Consider the following 19,655-nt stretch of genomic DNA (forward strand, 5'->3'; position numbering starts at 1 on the left):
TTACTTGTGTAGGACCCACAAACCCGTGTAGCCCACACGACCCATTTGGCCCAACATGGCCCAAATCGGCCTCAATCCATGAAATTGCTCATGGCTGGCCTTAACGATCTTACGCCCACTTTGGGCATTCAGACTACCACACGAGCGAGCGTGGCTCGTGTAGTGTCGACGGTCACCTATTTTGGCTTTTACCGAGTTACAATTAGAGGTGGCGTGGTTACACACCTATTGTGATGTAGTAGCTGAACCACTTCTGAGATCGAGAACCTATGGTCAACCACATCCCCTCATTAGCCTATATTCATCGTTATTCCCAACCACAATATCAAAAAGGATTTGATCGATTCATTGACACTTACCAATCCAACAATTGCAGAACCCCACTGACATAACACCCACATACTGTTCCAAAACTCTGACCTTCATAAGAAACGTTTGATCGATTGATAAGTATTTAAAATCCAATATGAAATACATCACACTTAAAACACTTACCCCAAAAGTCGATAGACCACTTGCAAGGAGAAGAGTAATCGTCCTAAGCCTCCACAATAGAATCCACACTTCCTTGAATGATTTGGCAGATCATAAGTTGTTAAAAGAGAGATCACATAGGTAGAGAAGAAATAAGAGGAAACAGGAGCACTTACCGATTCGTCAAAGAACCCTTACTAACTGAAATAAAATAGAAGCATAAAACAAGGAAGTATTCTGCTAACACAAAATCGTGGAAGGAGAAGAGCACCGAAAAATAGAAGTGATGGGGTAGAACTTTCGGTTTAAACAAATAGAGAGGAAATGCTTGGTAAAAGTTGAAAGAGTGGAGATGAGAAGAGAAAGGGTTATACGACTATGGTTTAGAGAAGTAGAGGAGGGAGGAGAATTGATTAAACCTAGGGGAAAAATTGAATACCTTGAGAGGAAAAAGAGAGAAATCAGCAAGGGAGAAGACTCCAAAATGCAAACTCGAAAGCACCCAAAAGGAAAGCACGGTAACCACTCCCTAGACACCAATCAGTTTTCCAAAGAAAAGCAACCAAATGAAGTGACAAAACCCACCAAAACCAAAAACAAAGAGTGCCTAGAGTCCCCATTCGGCATACCACTCTCTTCCCTTCATTTCCCCACAATTTTCTCTTAAAATCTCTCCTACAATCCCTAAATGACCAATTCAAACTCCACTCCACTCTGCAGTGTTTCAGCCAAACTCTACTACCTCCTATAGCCAACAGTAAAAATAATCTTCATTTACACAAGCAGAGATTCGAACCTCAGACCACTAGCACACTCCACACGCCACTTACCACTAGGCTAGCAGGTTTTTTATGACATGATTTACCCATATTTAAATAAAAGCCTACTGCTTAGATACAGTGCTTATTCCTTTAAATTCAAAACTTTTTGCTCTTGCTTAGGCTTTAACCCAAGACTTCTCAGACTCTTCCTAGAACACTTAACCACTGAGATAAGCATGATTTTGCGTCACTTTCTTGTACAACTAACTATTTATTTGCCGCCTCCTACCTACTCCCATGCACAAAACCCCATACTTCTAAGCTCAAATTTGAGGCGTTACATGATTTTTCTAGTGCACGTATAGTTTGGTTGAAACTGTTATTTGTTGAGTGTTGACTCGGTCTTCTCCTGGAATTGTAACAGTATCCGTGTTGACCAACTGTCTAACCTTTTTCCATGACAAAACTTCACTCATTTACTCCCTTTTCTCATACACTGTACCTACCAATTCACTACTACATACAACTCTTCTAGAAGCAAAAAAGGCAACTAACATGTAAACAAAGTCCAAGCTCTGAATGCAAAGCGAATAAAAGAAATAAAATGTCCTAAAATGCAACTAAATTCTTCTAAGTACAAGCAATTAGCTAGGTTTAAAAGCATGAAATATAACTCTTTTCAAGAGTTATCACACCCCCAAATCTAAACTATTGCTTGTCTTCAAGCAAAATATACATGAATGCATGGAAGCACAAAATTTTCCTTCGCACATAACCACCTTGTACTACTATTCCATTTAAAGAACAATATATACTTCAATTCTCATCAATCTTCTATCTCTAAAGCTTGTTCAAGTTTCAATGGTTTGCCCAACAAAGATAGTGTAGAAAATTGCTCCCTAAAAAAAAAATTTCTTAAGTATTCATGTGTGCTTTCCAAATATAGCAAACATCTCTTAATTTACTCAGTTCATTTGTTGCCTAAACTCAAGTTACTTTGTAACCTTTGCTTTAAGCCTACTCAAAATATTTATTTGTATTTTTTTTTCTTTTGTTCTTTTATAATATTAGGGGATTTAGCATGTCATAACATTTTTTGACTTGATAATCAAAATGGAGCATACGCCAAATTACATAGTACTCAATCATGTTAGAAATTAAATAAAAATCACTCTTGAAGCTAAGGTTTTTGGCTAAAAAGATGGATGGAGCAAACAACTACCTCCTTAGCTACCCAGCCTGTTACTATAGTGGTGTGCCACTAATTTTCTTTTCTTTATTACACACTCTTACTTGGACTCACCTTTCTAGTCAATAGCACGATGGAGCAAAAAAAGTGGTGCTGACTTACTTGGCAATTCTAAGCATTGAAGTGTCTACTATCTTGTATTTAAGTAATGTTGTCGCAATGTGACTAAGTTTGGTTTCAAAAGTCTCTAAGTTCATTAAAAGATACTTGTTATAGTCTAAAAATAACTAAAGCTAGAACATCTTATTGAGGAATTAATCTTCTCATCGAACATTATAAGTAAAGATTGTACTTCGTATAAGTAAAACAATACTCAGTAGTTATGTGGCAGTCGCAAAACAAGTTTAATGAGACGAATGAGCATACATACTAGATATATAATGCCACCTAAATGCACAATACATCCCCAAACCTAAGGGATGCATTTCCTCAATGCATATAGAGATATGTAACAGAAAAAAATTATAGATGTATACAGGAAATGTCATGGAAAAAGAAATAAAATGCATGAGGTAGGGAAAAAAAACTTCCTTGGCTTGCACTAGAATGTAGTTACTTCATTTAACCCTACAAATGGATTTACGAGCACTAACTTTATACCGCAGCTTCCTCTTCATGGGGTTCATTTTGTCCTCCTCCTTATCAGTTTCCGTGTGTAAACGCCTGTTTTCAATGAAATTAGAACAGTGGTTTCGGAACCACAAATCTGAGTCAGAAAGAAAATTTATTTTAATATTATTGCATGGTCTGTATCATGATAGGAAAGATATATGAAAATTTTGATAAGAAAATTTTACTGATTTTTTATTTAATTAGAAAGAAAGGACCAAATTGCATAAAGTGGAAAAGTTGAATTCTATTAGTTAGAAGGATTGAATAGCTATGGAACTCAAAAATTGAGGTCCTAACTGTGACACCCCGAATGTGACCCTAGTCGGAGAGTGGTTTCGGGACCACGAAACCGAGTCACAAGAATAATTAAGTGTTATATTCCGTACTTATTGAATGTGGAATTGGTATGCGTAAATATTTCGTGTCTCGATTTTTATTAATTAGGTGCTAATTTATAAGAAAGGACTTAGTAGTAAACTTTGAAAGTACGATAGGGAAATATGTGATGACTAATTAAAGCATGCATGCAAAATAATGGACTTGCATGTCAAATTCCCCTTTTACAAGTAATGGCCGCCATGACAAAGAATATGGGTTAAACATGTCATGAAACATGTTTTGTTGGGCATTAGGGAGAAAATCATAAACAAATAAGCATGGGTGAGAAAAGAATGAAAAAAAAATGTGTGTGAGAGAGTAGCATTCCCCCCCCCCATTGCCGTGCAACCAAGAGGAGAAAACAAAAACTTGTTCATCCTTTCTCATCTTTTTAGCCGAAAATACTAAGAGGAAGAAGGGATTTTGCTTCATTTCCTTTGTTTAGAAGAGATCTAGAAGGTGATTTGGCTAAATTTGCATCAAGATTAAGGTATGTATGGGGTTGTGTTGGGAGTTTCATGCATGTTTTGGTTGCTAACTTGATGTGCATGTTAGCCATGGCTCAAATCTTTGGTATGCCATGGAAATGGTATTTGGCCAAAGTTGTTATAGTGATAAAGCCATTGCATGCTAAGTGTGAAGCTTGATGATGATGCATGCAATGATGGATTTTCTACTCATGAGTAAGATTTTGAGTTTTCTCTTTGTTTTATCATGATTAAAGTTGAAAAGGAGCATGATTGTCATACTTGGCCATGATGCATTCTTGAGCATGATTCATGCTTCTTGCATGTTAGTTAAAAGTTTGTGTTTTGGATGGCTATGGACACTTTGAAAATTCGCCATGCTCATATATGCATATATATGATTGCACATTTTGTTTGGTTATGAACTAAGTGATGAATATATTGATTTAAAGAAGAAAATGTGGAAGAATGCTTGTGAAATTGCAAGCACAATTCGCCTAGCACACATATAAGTGCTTGATGCTATATTATAAGTTTTGGGCCACAATGTGCAAGCATTAATTAGTAGATTGCATGCTGTTTTTGTGAGGTATTAAGTGCAAATTTTGACCTCAACATGTACATGAATATTCGCCTTGGGTAGCCCATTGAAGGCCTTAGCATTTCCTTGATGTTCAAACAAATTGTATTGAATTGCTTGATGTAGTATAAAATGTGCATGACCATTGTGTATTCAAGCTAAAGAGTGGCCATATGACCATCTAAAATCCTTGTCATATTCGCCATAAGCAAGCACAATGAGGTTTTAATAAATTGAATTTGTTTGAATTAGCTCAAGAGCCAAGAGGGCCACAATTGGACAAGGGAAGGAAAAGGTGATCGAATAGCCGAAAAAGCCGTTCGACAACATCCGAGGTAAGTCCTCAAGAAGTGACCTTACTTGAATTATGTGAGATGAAATATGGATGTGTATGATTATTGATTAGGTGTGTATGAGTATTTGAATTCCACCGGGCTAAGTCCCAAGGCGAATATGCTAATGATATTAATTGTGTTTGAGCCTTAGTAACGAAAATGAAATATGTATGTCCAATGATTATTGATGTATGTGTGCATGAGAAATTGAATGATATCCGGCTAAGCCCAAGACAATTATGCTGGAAATTATATCCGGTTAAGACCGAAGGCAATTGTGCTAGTGGCTACATCCGGCTAAGACCAAGGCATTCGTATGAAGTTATTCTATCCGGCTAAGACCAAGGCATTTGTGCACTTGATTATATCCGGTTATATTCGAAGAATCTTGGGCTGGAGGTGAGTGTTGGTTGCTGAAATGAATTTAATTAGTACACTCGGACAGCCCAAAGGATAAGGTACGTTATATGTGCATTGGAAAGTCGACGTGTTTGAGCAACATTCGCTCAATCGACTAACAATTTCAGTTATTGAATTGATTGATGCTTTGCGAACTTATATAATGATGAAGTATGAAGTAAGAATGTGTATTAATGAAATGATGCATTTGGCTATGTGAATGTATTGCTGTAAATTATAGTTCATTATATTCCTTGAGACTTACTAAGCATAAAAATGCTTACCCCGTTGCTTTGGCTCTTAGTTTTCTAGATTTCGCTCGAGGCAATCGGATTTGGGATCGTTGAAGTCAAGTCATCCACACTATCAAGCCTCCATTTTGGTATAAATTTTTGTTTGAACTTGAGATGGCATGTATAGGACTACCCCTTGTTTGTTAAATATGTTGTAATGTACGTATGTACGGCCGTGCGAAAATGGCTCGAAAAGGGAAGTATGAACTTAGACTAATTGTGGGTTGTATGTATATATTTTGTGTCATGATGTGGCTATGGCTTGGAAATGAGAATGTTGGTCATATGATCAGCCATTGGCACGGTTAAAATGATCATATATGAACCTATGTATGGTAAGGCTAGTTGAATCATGGAGACCACCAAATAGGTGAGTCCTATCTTAAAACAGATGCTGCCAGCTGCAGTGGCGTGAATGTGAAAAATCACCAAAATTCATAGGAATGGAATTAGATAGTGAATAAGCTATGTAAATGAACCTTGATGAGTCTATTTTCATATGGAAGAAATGAAACGGTCATAGGAGTTACAGGTTAAGAGATATTAAAGCTATTGTGAGACAGGGCCAGAATGGCTTCTGGGTTCCTGTCGCAACTTTAAAATTCACTATAAATTATCCAAAAGAATTAGGAGATATATCTTATATGTACAGATTCCATTTTGAGTCTAGTTTCATTAGAAACAAACGACACCAGAATTAAAGCCCTGTACAGAGAGATATTCAAGTTATACCGCGCGAAGGTCGGAGCAGTCGATCCCTGTAACAGGGTAACTTTAACTAATAAACTGTACCAATTGGCCCGACCAAAATCCTAGAAATAAATCCATGGATGGATATATGAGTCTAAATTCAGGAAAATTTACGAAACCAGTTTCCGAGTTTTGAAACTCGAGATATGATTTTAAGGCAACAGTGACGCAGTTTTCCAGCCTGACTGGAAATGTCAAATTGGTGGGCAAAAACATGTGAACTTGGTTTGTTAACCCTCGGGTCCGACACCGCGATGGTCTCGGGTTTTGGGGTGTTACAATTTTATTGGTATCAGAGCCACGGTTTAGTCGATTCTAGGACTACCGTGATGTGTTTGGGGTCTAGCTATACATGCCATTAAATGATGAATCGATAGTGTGATGAATTCTGACAATTTGACTTCATGTTTGTTTATAGCAATGGATCCCGATCCTAACCGAGCGATAGCTGATGATGTGGAGAGTGTGGCGCTGCTCGCGCAAAGAAGGGACAGCGCCGCGGACTCTCAACCTATGGCCATAATCCTAATGATGAGGCTAGGCAAGCCTTTTATAGTGTGATGAACGAATGGTTTAATCAATACATTCAACCAACACGGTTGTTCCACCACCTCCATTCCCGACGAATGCAACCCCAAGACCTACGATACCTCCGGTGGATCGACCCAATAAGGTCGTAAGCCCCAATCGATAGGATTCGAAAACATGGGGCCACTGAATTTAAGGCTACGGATGATGATGATGCCGAAGCGAGCTGAATTATGGTTAGATAACACTATCCGGTGCTTGATGAGCTATCCTGTACACCCGATGAGTGCTTAAAGTGTACCATCTCCTTGCTACGCGAGTCCGCCTACTATTGGTGGAGTACTCGACTTGTGGTGCCTAGAGAGCAAGTGACTTGGGAATTCTTTCTAACCGAGTTCAAAAAAGTATATCGGTCGAGATTCATCGACCAAAAGCGGAGGGAGTTCCTTGATCTTAAGCAAGGTTCTATGTCCGCTACCGACTACGAACGAAAGTTTGTGAGGCTTAGCCAGACGCTGCGAGAATGCATTTCGTCCGAAGCTATTATGTGTAAACGCCGAGGATGGGCTGAATGATGATATAAGGATGTTTGTTGGCATTCTCGAGATACGAGAGTTCGTAGTACTTGTTGAGCGAGCTTGTAAAGTCAAGAGCTTAGAAAGGAGAAACAAAAGCTGATGTGGGGATTGGAGAATTCGAAGAGGTCCTCGGAAAGTCTCTTCAACAAGCATCAAGAGATTTCGAGATGATGCGAGCCGGTCTAGAGGCGTTTGGGCTTTTCTAGACGAGGACGCGATCGACCCTCGTGACCACACGAGTCACCTCGATCACGGTGGCGGAAATGATCGCCGAGAGAGGGCGGAGTGTCCACATTGTGGCAAATGGAATTCGGGAGCTGTTGGTTTCGTGATCGCTCTGCTATAAGTGTGGATCGGCCGACCACTTTATGAAGGATTGCCCGAGGATGCACGAGCAGAATGCAAGTCGAGTGCAAACCCGGTGCTACCATCGCCGAGGTAGACCACCTAGAAATATGGGCAATGTCGATGGCGGTCGAGAGGATCTAGAGATGCTACCATCGATCTCGAGGCTCGTGCTCTGCTAGGACTTATGCCATACGCGCACGCCGAGGATCTCGCCTCTCCGGATGTTATTACCGGTACTTTCACTCTTTTCAATACAAATGTAATTGCTTTGATTGACCCGGTTCTACTCATTCATATATATGTGAAACCTTAGCATCCAAGAAGACTTTGCCCATTGAGTCTCTTGAGTTTGTAATTCGGTGTCAAACCCCTTGGGTCATTACGTGCTTGTTAACAAAGTGTGCAAGAAAAGTCCCCTAGTGTTCCGAGGTTCTTGTTTTCCGCGGACTTGATGCTTTTGCCGCTCGATGAGTTCGATGTTATTCTTGGTTTGGATTGGTTGACCATGCACGATGCGGTTGTAAATTGCAAGAGCAAGACTATCGATTTGAGGTGCGCGAATAATGAAATAATTCGGGTTGAGTCCACGGACTTAAAAGGGTTGCCACCGTAATATCGCCGATGTTGGCCCGTAAATATGTAAGAAAAGGGTGCGGCGTACCTTGCGACGTGCTCGATGACAAGGAATCGAGAAGAAACCCGAATCGTGCCAATACCCGGATGTTTTCCCAAGAATTACCGGGTTTACCACTGCTCGAAATAGAATTTGGCATCGAATTGGTACCGGTACCACTCCAATTTCGATAGCTCCGTGATCGTATGGCCCCAACGGAATTAAAGGAGTTGAAAGTTCAGTTGCAAGAATTGGTGGATAGAGGTTTTGCTCGCCTTGAGTTTTTCGCCTTAGGGGGTGCGCGGTCTTTGTTCGTGAAGAAGAAGGATGGAACCATGCGATCAGTGATCGACTATCGTCGACTTAACAAAGCGACGATAAAGAACAAATATCCGCTGCCACGTATTGATGACTTGTTCGATCAATCTGAAGGGAGCCTCGGTGTTCTCGAAAATAGATTTGAGATCGGGCTACTATCAATTGCGAATCCGAGATTCGAGACGTGCCCAAGACCGCCTTGAGCGAGATATGGTCACTATGAGTTCCTAGTGATGCCGTTTGGGCTCACTAATGCCCTGCGGTATTTATGGACTTAATGAATCGGATCTTTAGACCATATTTGGATCGATTAAGTAGTCGTGTTCATTGATGACATCTTGGTCTATTCAAGAAATGAGACCGAACATCTTTGAACACTGCGGTTAGTGCTTGCAAATTTTATGGGACAAGCAATTATATGCTAAGTTCAACAAGTGTGAGTTACGGTTAAGAGAGGTTAGCTTCTTGGGTCATGTGGTATCTCAGATCGGTATTCGAGTCAATTCAATAAAATTTCAGCCATACTTAATTGGAAACCTCCAGAAATATTACCGAGGTTCGAGTTTTTGGGGGGGCTTAGGTTATTACCGACGATTTGTAAAGGGTTCTCAACGATAGCCACGCCGATGACGGTTACTCCAAAAGGATGTTAAGTTGAATGGACGGAGAAATGCCAAAAAGCTTCGATCAATCTGAAAACTTATTTGATGAAGCCCCAATTCTAGTGCAACCCGAGTCCGCAAGGAGTTTGTTATCTATAGCGACGCCTCTCTACTTGGGTTAGGTTATGATTAATGCAAGAAGGTCGAGTTGTGGCCTATCGTCGAGGCAATTAAAGCCACATGAGAAAAATTATCCGACTCATGATCTCGAATTGGCGCTATCGTATTCGCTTTAAAGATTTGGCGACATTACTTATTTGGTGAAAGGTGCCATGTATACTCGGATCACAAAAGTCTCAAATATTTGATGACCCAAAGAGACTTAAATCTGCGACAAAGACGTTGGCTTGAGTGTTAAAGGATTATGAATCGATCATTGATTATCACCGGGAAAGGCGAATGTGGTTGCGGATGCCTTGAGTCGTAAATCGTTATTCACTTTACGAGCGATGAATGTGCACTTGTCCGTCCGATCCGACGATTGTGTTAGTGGCTGAATTGAAAGCCAAACCACTATTGACACACCAAATTCGAGAAGCTCGAAAGTCGACGACGAGTTGGTTGCAAAGCGGGCTGCGTGTGTTCGAACAAGGACTCGGAGTTTCAAATCGACGATGACGATTGTTTGAAGTTCAAAAGTCGTCTGTGTGTCCCAAGGAATTGAACTCATTTCGATAATTCAATGAAGCCCATTGTAGCCAAATGGCAATCCACCCGGGAGTACAAAGATGTACAATGATTTGAAACGTCGATTTTGGTGGCATGGTATGAAGCGAGACATCTCCGACTTTGTTTCAAGATGTTTAATATGTCAACAAGTGAAAGCGGAACATCGGTGCCTTCAGATTACTTCACCAATCACGATACCCGAGTGGAAATGGGATCGAGTCACAATGGACTTTGTATCCGGACCGCCATTGTCGCAAGTAAGAAGGATGCGGTTTGGGTCGTGGTAGATCGATTGACTAAGTCGGCCCACTTTGTCCCCGTGACGCACGGATTTTTCAATGGACAAATTAGCGGAATTGTACGTTTCTCGGTTGTGAAATTACACGGGTGCCTATTTCTATCGTGGTCGGATAGAGATCCGAGATTTACCTCGCGGTTTTGGAAAAAGTTGCAAGAAGCTTTGGGTACCAAGTTGCATTTCAAGACCGCCTTTCACCCCCAAACCGATGGTCAATCCGGCGGGTAATTCAGATACTTGAGGATATGTTAAGATGTTGCGTCCTCGAGTTTAGTGGTTCATGGGAACGGTATTTGCCGTTGATTGAATTCGCTTACAACAACGACTTTCATCGAGCATTAAGATGGCACCTTATGAGGCTTTGTACGGGCGTAAATGCCGTACACCATTGTTTTGGACCGAGCTTGGTGAAAGCAAGATTTTGGGTGGATTTGATTAGGGATGCTGAGCGAAAGTGAAAGTAATCCGTGAAAGTTTGAAGATAGCCTTCGATCGTCGTAAGTCGACGCGGATATGAAGCGTAAGGATATCGAGTATCGTGGGTGATAAGGTGTTTCTCAAGGTATCGCCTTGGAAAAAGATACTCGTGTTCTACCGTAAGGGCAAGTTGAGCCCGAGGTTCATTGGGCCATATGAGATATCGAGCGAGTCGGTCCGGTGGCATATCGCTTGATTTTGCCCCCGAACTCAAAAGGTTCACGATGTCTTCCACGTGTCGATGCTTCGACGTTATAGATCCGATCCATCGCACGTGATTAGTCCATCAGAAATTGAAATTCAAGCTAATATGAGTTATGAGGAAGAACCAATTCGTATCCTATCACGAGAAGTGAAAGAGTTGCGAAACAAGCGGGTTCCGCTAGTGAAAGTGTTATGGCTCAAGCACGGGATAGAAGAAGCTACTTGGGAGACCGAGAACTCTATGAGAGAGCGATATCCGAACCTATTTACGGTAAGCTTTTGGGGACGAAAATCTCTTGAGTGGGGAGAGTTGTGACACCGAATGTGACCCTAGTCGGAGAGTGGTTTGGGACCACGAAACCGAGTCACAAGAATAATTAAGTGTTATATTCCGTACTTATTGAATGTGGAATTGGTATGCGTAAATATTTCGTGTCTCGATTTTTATTAATTAGGTGCTAATTTATAAGAAAGGACTTAGTAGTAAACTTTGAAAGTACGATAGGGAAATATGTGATGACTAATTAAAGCATGCATGCAAAATAATGGACTTGCATGTCAAATTCCCCTTTTACAAGTAATGGCCGCCATGACAAAGAATATGGGTTAAACATGTCATGAAACATGTTTTGTTGGGCATTAGGGAGAAAATCATAAACAAATAAGCATGGGTGAGAAAAGAATGAAAAAAAAATGTGTGAGAGAGTAGCATTCCCCCCATTGCCGTGCAACCAAGAGGAGAAAACAAAAACTTGTTCATCCTTTCTCATCTTTTTAGCCGAAAATACTAAGAGGAAGAAGGGATTTTGCTTCATTTCCTTTGTTTAGAAGAGATCTAGAAGGTGATTTGGCTAAATTTGCATCAAGATTAAGGTATGTATGGGGTTGTGTTGGGAGTTTCATGCATGTTTTGGTTGCTAACTTGATGTGCATGTTAGCCATGGCTCAAATCTTTGGTATGCCATGGAAATGGTATTTGGCCAAAGTTGTTATAGTGATAAAGCCATTGCATGCTAAGTGTGAAGCTTGATGATGATGCATGCAATGATGGATTTTCTACTCATGAGTAAGATTTTGAGTTTCTCTTTGTTTTATCATGATTAAAGTTGAAAAGGAGCATGATTGTCATACTTGGCCATGATGCATTCTTGAGCATGATTCATGCTTCTTGCATGTTAGTTAAAAGTTTGTGTTTTGGATGGCTATGGACACTTTGAAAATTCGCCATGCTCATATATGCATATATATGATTGCACATTTTGTTTGGTTATGAACTAAGTGATGAATATATTGATTTAAAGAAGAAAATGTGGAAGAATGCTTGTGAAATTGCAAGCACAATTCGCCTAGCACACATATAAGTGCTTGATGCTATATTATAAGTTTTGGGCCACAATGTGCAAGCATTAATTAGTAGATTGCATGCTGTTTTTGTGAGGTATTAAGTGCAAATTTTGACCTCAACATGTACATGAATATTCGCCTTGGGTAGCCCATTGAAGGCCTTAGCATTTCCTTGATGTTCAAACAAATTGTATTGAATTGCTTGATGTAGTATAAAATGTGCATGACCATTGTGTATTCAAGCTAAAGAGTGGCCATATGACCATCTAAAATCCTTGTCATATTCGCCATAAGCAAGCACAATGAGGTTTTAATAAATTGAATTTGTTTGAATTAGCTCAAGAGCCAAGAGGGCCACAATTGGACAAGGGAAGGAAAAGGTGATCGAATAGCCGAAAAAGCCGTTCGACAACATCCGAGGTAAGTCCTCAAGAAGTGACCTTACTTGAATTATGTGAGATGAAATATGGATGTGTATGATTATTGATTAGGTGTGTATGAGTATTTGAATTCCACCGGGCTAAGTCCCGGCGAATATGCTAATGATATTAATTGTGTTTGAGCCTTAGTAACGAAAATGAAATATGTATGTCCAATGATTATTGATGTATGTGTGCATGAGAAATTGAATGATATCGGGCTAAGCCCAAGACAATTATGCTGGAAATTATATCCGGTTAAGACCAAGGCAATTGTGCTAGTGGCTACATCCGGGCTAAGACCGAAGGCATTCGTGCGAAGTTATTCTATCCGGCTAAGACCAAGGCATTTGTGCACTTGATTATATCCGGTTATATTCGAAGAATCTTGGGCTGGAGGTGAGTGTTGGTTGCTGAAATGAATTTAATTAGTACACTCGGACAGCCCAAAGGATAAGGTACGTTATATGTGCATTGGAAAGTCGACGTGTTTGAGCAACATTCGCTCAATCGACTAACAATTTCAGTTATTGAATTGATTGATGCTTTGCGAACTTATATAATGATGAAGTATGAAGTAAGAATGTGTATTAATGAAATGATGCATTTGGCTATGTGAATGTATTGCTGTAAATTATAGTTCATTATATTCCTTGAGACTTACTAAGCATAAAAATGCTTACCCGTTGCTTTGGCTCTTAGTTTTCTAGATTTCGCCGAGGCAATCGGATTTGGGATCGTTGAAGTCAAGTCATCCACACTATCAAGCCTCCATTTTGGTATAAATTTTTGTTTGAACTTGAGATGGCATGTATAGGACTACCCTTGTTTGTTAAATATGTTGTAATGTACGTATGTACGGCCGCATGTAAAATGGCTCGAAAAGGGAAGTATGAACTTAGACTAATTGTGGGTTGTATGTATATATTTTGTGTCATGATGTGGCTATGGCTTGGAAATGAGAATGTTGGTCATATGATCAGCCATTGGCACGGTTAAAATGATCATATATGAACCTATGTATGGTAAGGCTAGTTGAATCATGGAGACCACCAAATAGGTGAGTCCTATCTTAAAACAGATGCTGCCAGCTGCAGTGGCGTGAATGTGAAAAATCACCAAAATTCATAGGAATGGAATTAGATAGTGAATAAGCTATGTAAATGAACCTTGATGAGTCTATTTTCATATGGAAGAAATGAAACGGTCATAGGAGTTACAGGTTAAGAGATATTAAAGCTATTGTGAGACAGGGCCAGAATGGCTTCTGGGTTCCTGTCGCAACTTTAAAAATTCACTATAAATTATCCAAAAGAATTAGGAGATATATCTTATATGTACAGATTCCATTTTGAGTCTAGTTTCATTAGAAACAAACGACACCAGAATTAAAGCCCTGTACAGAGAGATATTCAAGTTATACCGCGCGAAGGTCGGAGCAGTCGATCCCTGTAACAGGGGTAACTTTAACTAATAAACTGTACCAATTGGCCCGACCAAAAATCCTAGAAATAAATCCATGGATGGATATATGAGTCTAAATTCAGGGAAAATTTACGAAACCAGTTTCCGAGTTTTGAAACTCGAGATATGATTTTTAAGGCGACAGTGACGCAGTTTTCCAGCCTGACTGGAAATGTCAAATTGGTGGGCAAAAACATGTGAACTTGGTTTGTTAACCCTCGGGTCCGACACCGGCGATGGTCTCGGGTTTTGGGGTGTTACACTAACAAGAAAAGTTAGTATATATTTTTTGATGATTCATCCATGGAAATTTATAAAAAGAAAAGGACTAAATTGGAAATTGAAAAAGATAAAAGATGATAAATAAAATAGATAACTAATATCATCATTTTATATCATTTTCTTCCCCAAATTCTATGGAAACCCTAGAAAAGATAAAGAAAATCAAGCAAGCCTAATTGGATCCAGATAACTCAAATACAAAGTTACATCGAGGAAAAGAAAAAGTGTCGGATTAGTAGATTTTTGTATACGAACAAGTGACGAGGTAAGTTCGTGTAACTAAATTTTGTATTTATATGGTTTAAATTGAATGATATGTATGTGAGTTGTATCATTGTCATGAATATGAAATTAATCTTATATTCGACTAAGCCTGATGTATGATAAGTCCCTTTTGAATAATGGAATTCGATAGATACAGGATTTCCTGAATTGGTTGTAGTCCTATATATGTTGCGTACACACCATAGCTCTTATGAGCATCCTGCTATAAGACCTCTCGAGCTTTCCATTATATGGTTCCTGCGAGCATCCTGATCAGTAGTGATCTTGCATGTGTTGCAACTACCGCGGCTCTTTGTGAGCGTCCTATTATATGATCAGTTGTGATCCTGGATATATTGCGGACACAAATGCAAGTCTTTATAAGAGTCCTAATATAGGCTCTTTATAAGCCTCCTGACATGGCTCGCTTGAACTTCTTGCTATATAGCTATTCGGAGCTCCCTGATAATAGCTCTTCAGAGTTGCCTGTTAAGCTCAATGAGCTTCCTGTTTTAAACTCTTATGCGTTTCCTATTATAGCTTAGATAAGCTTTATGTTACATGGCTCACATAAGCATCCTGTTATATGGCTCGAGAGAGTGCTTCCTAATTATGTGCCATAATGGGTGCCATTGGATATGTATTGACAGATTTTCAATTTTGTACACTTTAAGTGTACTACATGTGCGTATGCATCGATATTTCAAATAAATTCAACGGGTAAATATGGCTAAATTGATCTTGAAATGATTTATCATGGAAATGTACATGTAATATGGAAGTATGATATGAAAAGCACATGTTTATGAAAGTTATTACATGATGAGTTCAGCCTTGATTTTTGATGTTTACATGATATACATGACTAACAAGTTTCTTGAGAAAATATGTGTTTAGGCAAATGGCCATAATGATTTGGATGCATGTTTGTATATTTACTTTTGAATGTACATAAGTTAAATTCTTGTTATACAAACTCACTAAACATCAAATGCTTACTTTGTTTTATTTTCTTTTGTTTTATAGTACTCGGAGACTAGTAAAGGTTGGAACTTGGTCGGAGCTACATCACACTATCTCTTGGACTTCTCAGTATATGAAATAAGCAAACTTTTGGTATCATGGCATGTATTGGCTAAAATAGGTCAAATGATGAAATATTTTGGTTGTAATAGCCATTGGAATGGCTAGTGTTAAGCATATTATGATGTAATTATAAAAAGACCTTATCAAGTTTTAATGTTTGTTGAAATGGTTATATGGTGGAAATTATATAAACCTATTGATGAACAGTTTTGAATTAACATAATTTATCAAGTATGCCTATAAGAATAAATGGGCTTTTGGTAAGTTTAAACACTTGAACATATATGAATATTACTTGATTTTGGCTTGGTTTAAAATGTTTGAATTGGTTTTTTGAATGTACTTGAATGTTGTTGTAGGTGGAAGACAAAATGGGTGAGCAATATGGCCCTGAAAATAGCCTATTTTTGTCCACACAAGTAGACACATGGGCATGTGTCTCAACCATGTGTGACACACGGCCACGCGCATGGGCTTGTGGTTTGGCCGTGTGTCCCCTGCATCTTTAAAATTTAGAAACAGAATGCTCAGAATTGGCCACACGGGTAGAGACACGGGCGTGTGTCTCAGCCATGTGTGACACATGGCCTAGCACACAGGCATGTGTCTTGGTTGTGTGAATCCTGCACCTAATTTTTGAAAATGAAATTTTTGACACGGGTGTGTGGTTGGTCGTGTGACTCAAGTCAGAGAGTTACACAGGTATGGACACGGGCTGGGACACGGCCATGTACCTCACGTCGAATGCCCAATAGCCTGAGGCATAGGGTGTCACTTGGCCGTGTAAGCCACAATACATGATCACATGGGCGTGTGTCCCCTGTATATAAGAAAATTTTGAAAATTTCACAAAAAATTCTCTGAGTTCTCGATTTAGTCCCGACTTGTTTGTAATGCATAAATTGGGTCTCAATGCTCCAATTAAGGGACAATACGATTGAATATGATTGGTTATGGATATGAATAGTGAATGACATAATTTAGTTGTATTTGTTATGTAAACTCTGGTAATGCTCTGTAACCCTATTCCGGCGATGGATATGGGTTAGGGGTGTTATACCGTGAGCTCATAAATAAGATGACCGATGTCACAATCTTGCGCAACCATGGAAGCTAGTGGGGTAGGTGTAATAGGGTCCTAACCTTTCATGGTGGTAGTAATGGCTGTGGCAGTTTCATCATTCACTTCTTCTTCTTTATTTTCAAGATTTAATGATGTCATATCTTCAGGCTCCTAAGTAATAGTTTCCCCTTCATCAGTAGTGGTTCCCAAATTTGTGGATTCGACTTTGACAGCAGGAGTTTGAGCTGGCTCCTCTACAGCTTTAAGAGTTAGGAGCAAAGTGGTAGGCAAGGCTTGGAATTCTGGCATCAGCTTTGTAAAGTTCTTTTATAGAGATCTCGACATTCATTCACATAGTTTGTCATAACATAAGTTCCTTCTGAGATACGGTGAAAAAGTCCTCTTAGTATCACAACTGGTAATCCCACACTTTTATTTTATCTCCACAAATCTAAAAAAAACGACTCATTAATCAAAGATAAAAACATAAATGAAAGAACATTAAATAATTAATGACAGCTGATGATAAAAATGAAATGAAAGTAAAGCAATTAAAGAAAGGAAAAATAAACATCCTGGAGGTCAATTGATTGCTTGTCACGATCCACATGAGCACCCCGGTAGTGGTAATTAGGAAACTTTATTACGTTACTCCACTCAAGTAATTCTTTATCACTATTAGAATTACTGTGGCAAAATCTTGTAAACTTTTCTTCCACTGTTGTTTCTATAAACCCAATGGTGTGGCATTCTTCATTTTCATCAGCACATTTCAAGGCATCAAATACATTGAAAGTATTCTACTGATCATTTACCCTTATGGTAAGTTCACCTTTTTGCCCATCAATTAAAGTCTTACCTGTAGCAAGAAAAGGTCTTCTGAGAATAATTGACACATCTTTGTCATCTTCACATTCTAAAATAAAGAAATCTGTTGGAAAAATAAACTTATCTATTCTTACCAGTACATTTTCAATTTTACCTTCCAGATTTGCATAGGATCGATCAGCCAGTTGCAACCTAACTGTAGTAGGTCTTGCTTTCCTAATTCCCAGCTTCCTAAAAATAGACAAAGACATTAGATCTATACTCGCTCTTAAATTACATAATACCTTACCAACATAAAGATTTCTAATTGAACATGGGATAGAGAAACTCCCTAGGTCCTTCAACTTTAGAGGTAACTTATTCATCAACATTGCTGTTTACCCTTCAGTGAGAGCAACAGTCTCAAATTCTCCCAATTTGCGCTTCTTTGACAATATATCTTTCATACATTTCACATAATTAGGCATCTTCTCCAAAGCTTATGCTAGCGGTCTATTGATATGGAGTTACTTCAATTCCTCTAAAAATCTTTTAAACTAAAAATCTTGTTTAGAATTTTGGAATCGTTGAGGAAAAGGTGGAGGTGGTCGTCTTTCAGGTTGCTGATATTATTTTGCTGTGACATTTTTTTTGGCAACTCAATCTAATTCTGCTGCAACAATCTTCTGCTTAGCCTTTTCAACTACAGTGTACTTTTCAAATGGCTCTCGGATCTTCACATGGTTGTTATTTGAGTTATCCTCTCCAACCATGGCATCTTGAACAACATCATCAAGTTGAGTTCCACTTCTAAGAGTGATGGCCTTGCACTGTTCCTTCCCTTGTGATCTCAAATTCTCAGTATCACTTGGTAATGCTCCTTGTGGTTTCGAATTTAAAATATTCGCTATCTACCCCATAAGATTCTTAAGAGTTCTGAGGGATGAAGTCTAACTCTAAATTATAACATCATTCCTTTCCATATATTCCTTCAACAAAGCTTCAATAGAGATAGGAAATGATGCTTGACCCTGTTGAACATTTTGCCTCGGCATGGGATGATTATAACCTAGCAGTACACTGTTGGTATTCTATCCTAGCAATACACTGTTGGTATTCTATCTCAAAACATTGTTTAAATTCCCCACACCTTGATTATTCCAACTAAAATTTGGATGTTGCTTCCACCCTGGATTGTAAGTGTTGGAATATGGGTTATTATTCTTGTTAAAATTACCTATGTAGTACACAGATATTGGAATTGATGGGCATTCATCAAACACACGGTTTCACTGTAATAAACACACGATGGCTCGACTATTTTCATCTCCTGAACTGTAATTGGTCTTTTCATTATTTTGATGCTATTAGTTAAATATGATACTTGGCAGTTAATGAAGTGATTGCATCAAGTTCCATGGTACCAACAGCTTTCTTACCTATCACAACTCTCGTGGTATGATATTGATAATTATTGTTGGCAATCTTTTCCAAAATCTTATATGCTTCATTATAAGATTTAACCAAAAGAGTACCATTGGCTGTATCAACTACCATCATCGTATGTGCATTCATTCCATTATAAAATATCTCCATCTGTGTCTAGTGCTGAAATCCATGCATCAGATATTTTTGAAATAATTCTTTAAATCGTTCACAGGCTTTAAACATCATTTCATCCTCTGATTGCCAAAAAGATGTGATGTCATTTCTAAGTTTGGCATTCATATTTGATGGATTATATCGTAGCAAAAATCTCTGGCACAAGTCATTCTATGTTGCCACTGTTTTAGATGGCAAAGCATTCAACCACACTCTTGCATGATCTCTCAAAGAATATGGAAACAATTTAAGCTGCAAAGTGTCTTTAGGAACACCCTGTTGTTTAAATGAGTCACAAGCCTCTAAAAAAAGTCTTAAATGCAGTCTTGGA

General features: G+C 38.9%; 1 non-coding gene across 1 annotated transcript; it reads left to right on the plus strand.

Annotated features, from left to right (window-relative positions):
- The first annotated feature begins 19,334 nt into the window (after nt 1-19,334).
- LOC128281280 (small nucleolar RNA R71) lies at nt 19,335-19,441 on the plus strand. Its single transcript, XR_008271493.1, has one exon. It is a non-coding gene; the product is annotated as a small nucleolar RNA R71 (small nucleolar RNA).
- The last annotated feature ends 214 nt before the right edge of the window (nt 19,442-19,655 follow it).

The sequence above is a fragment of the Gossypium arboreum genome, chromosome 9, assembly GCF_025698485.1.
Source record: "Gossypium arboreum isolate Shixiya-1 chromosome 9, ASM2569848v2, whole genome shotgun sequence".
Lineage (NCBI taxonomy): Eukaryota > Viridiplantae > Streptophyta > Magnoliopsida > Malvales > Malvaceae > Gossypium > Gossypium arboreum.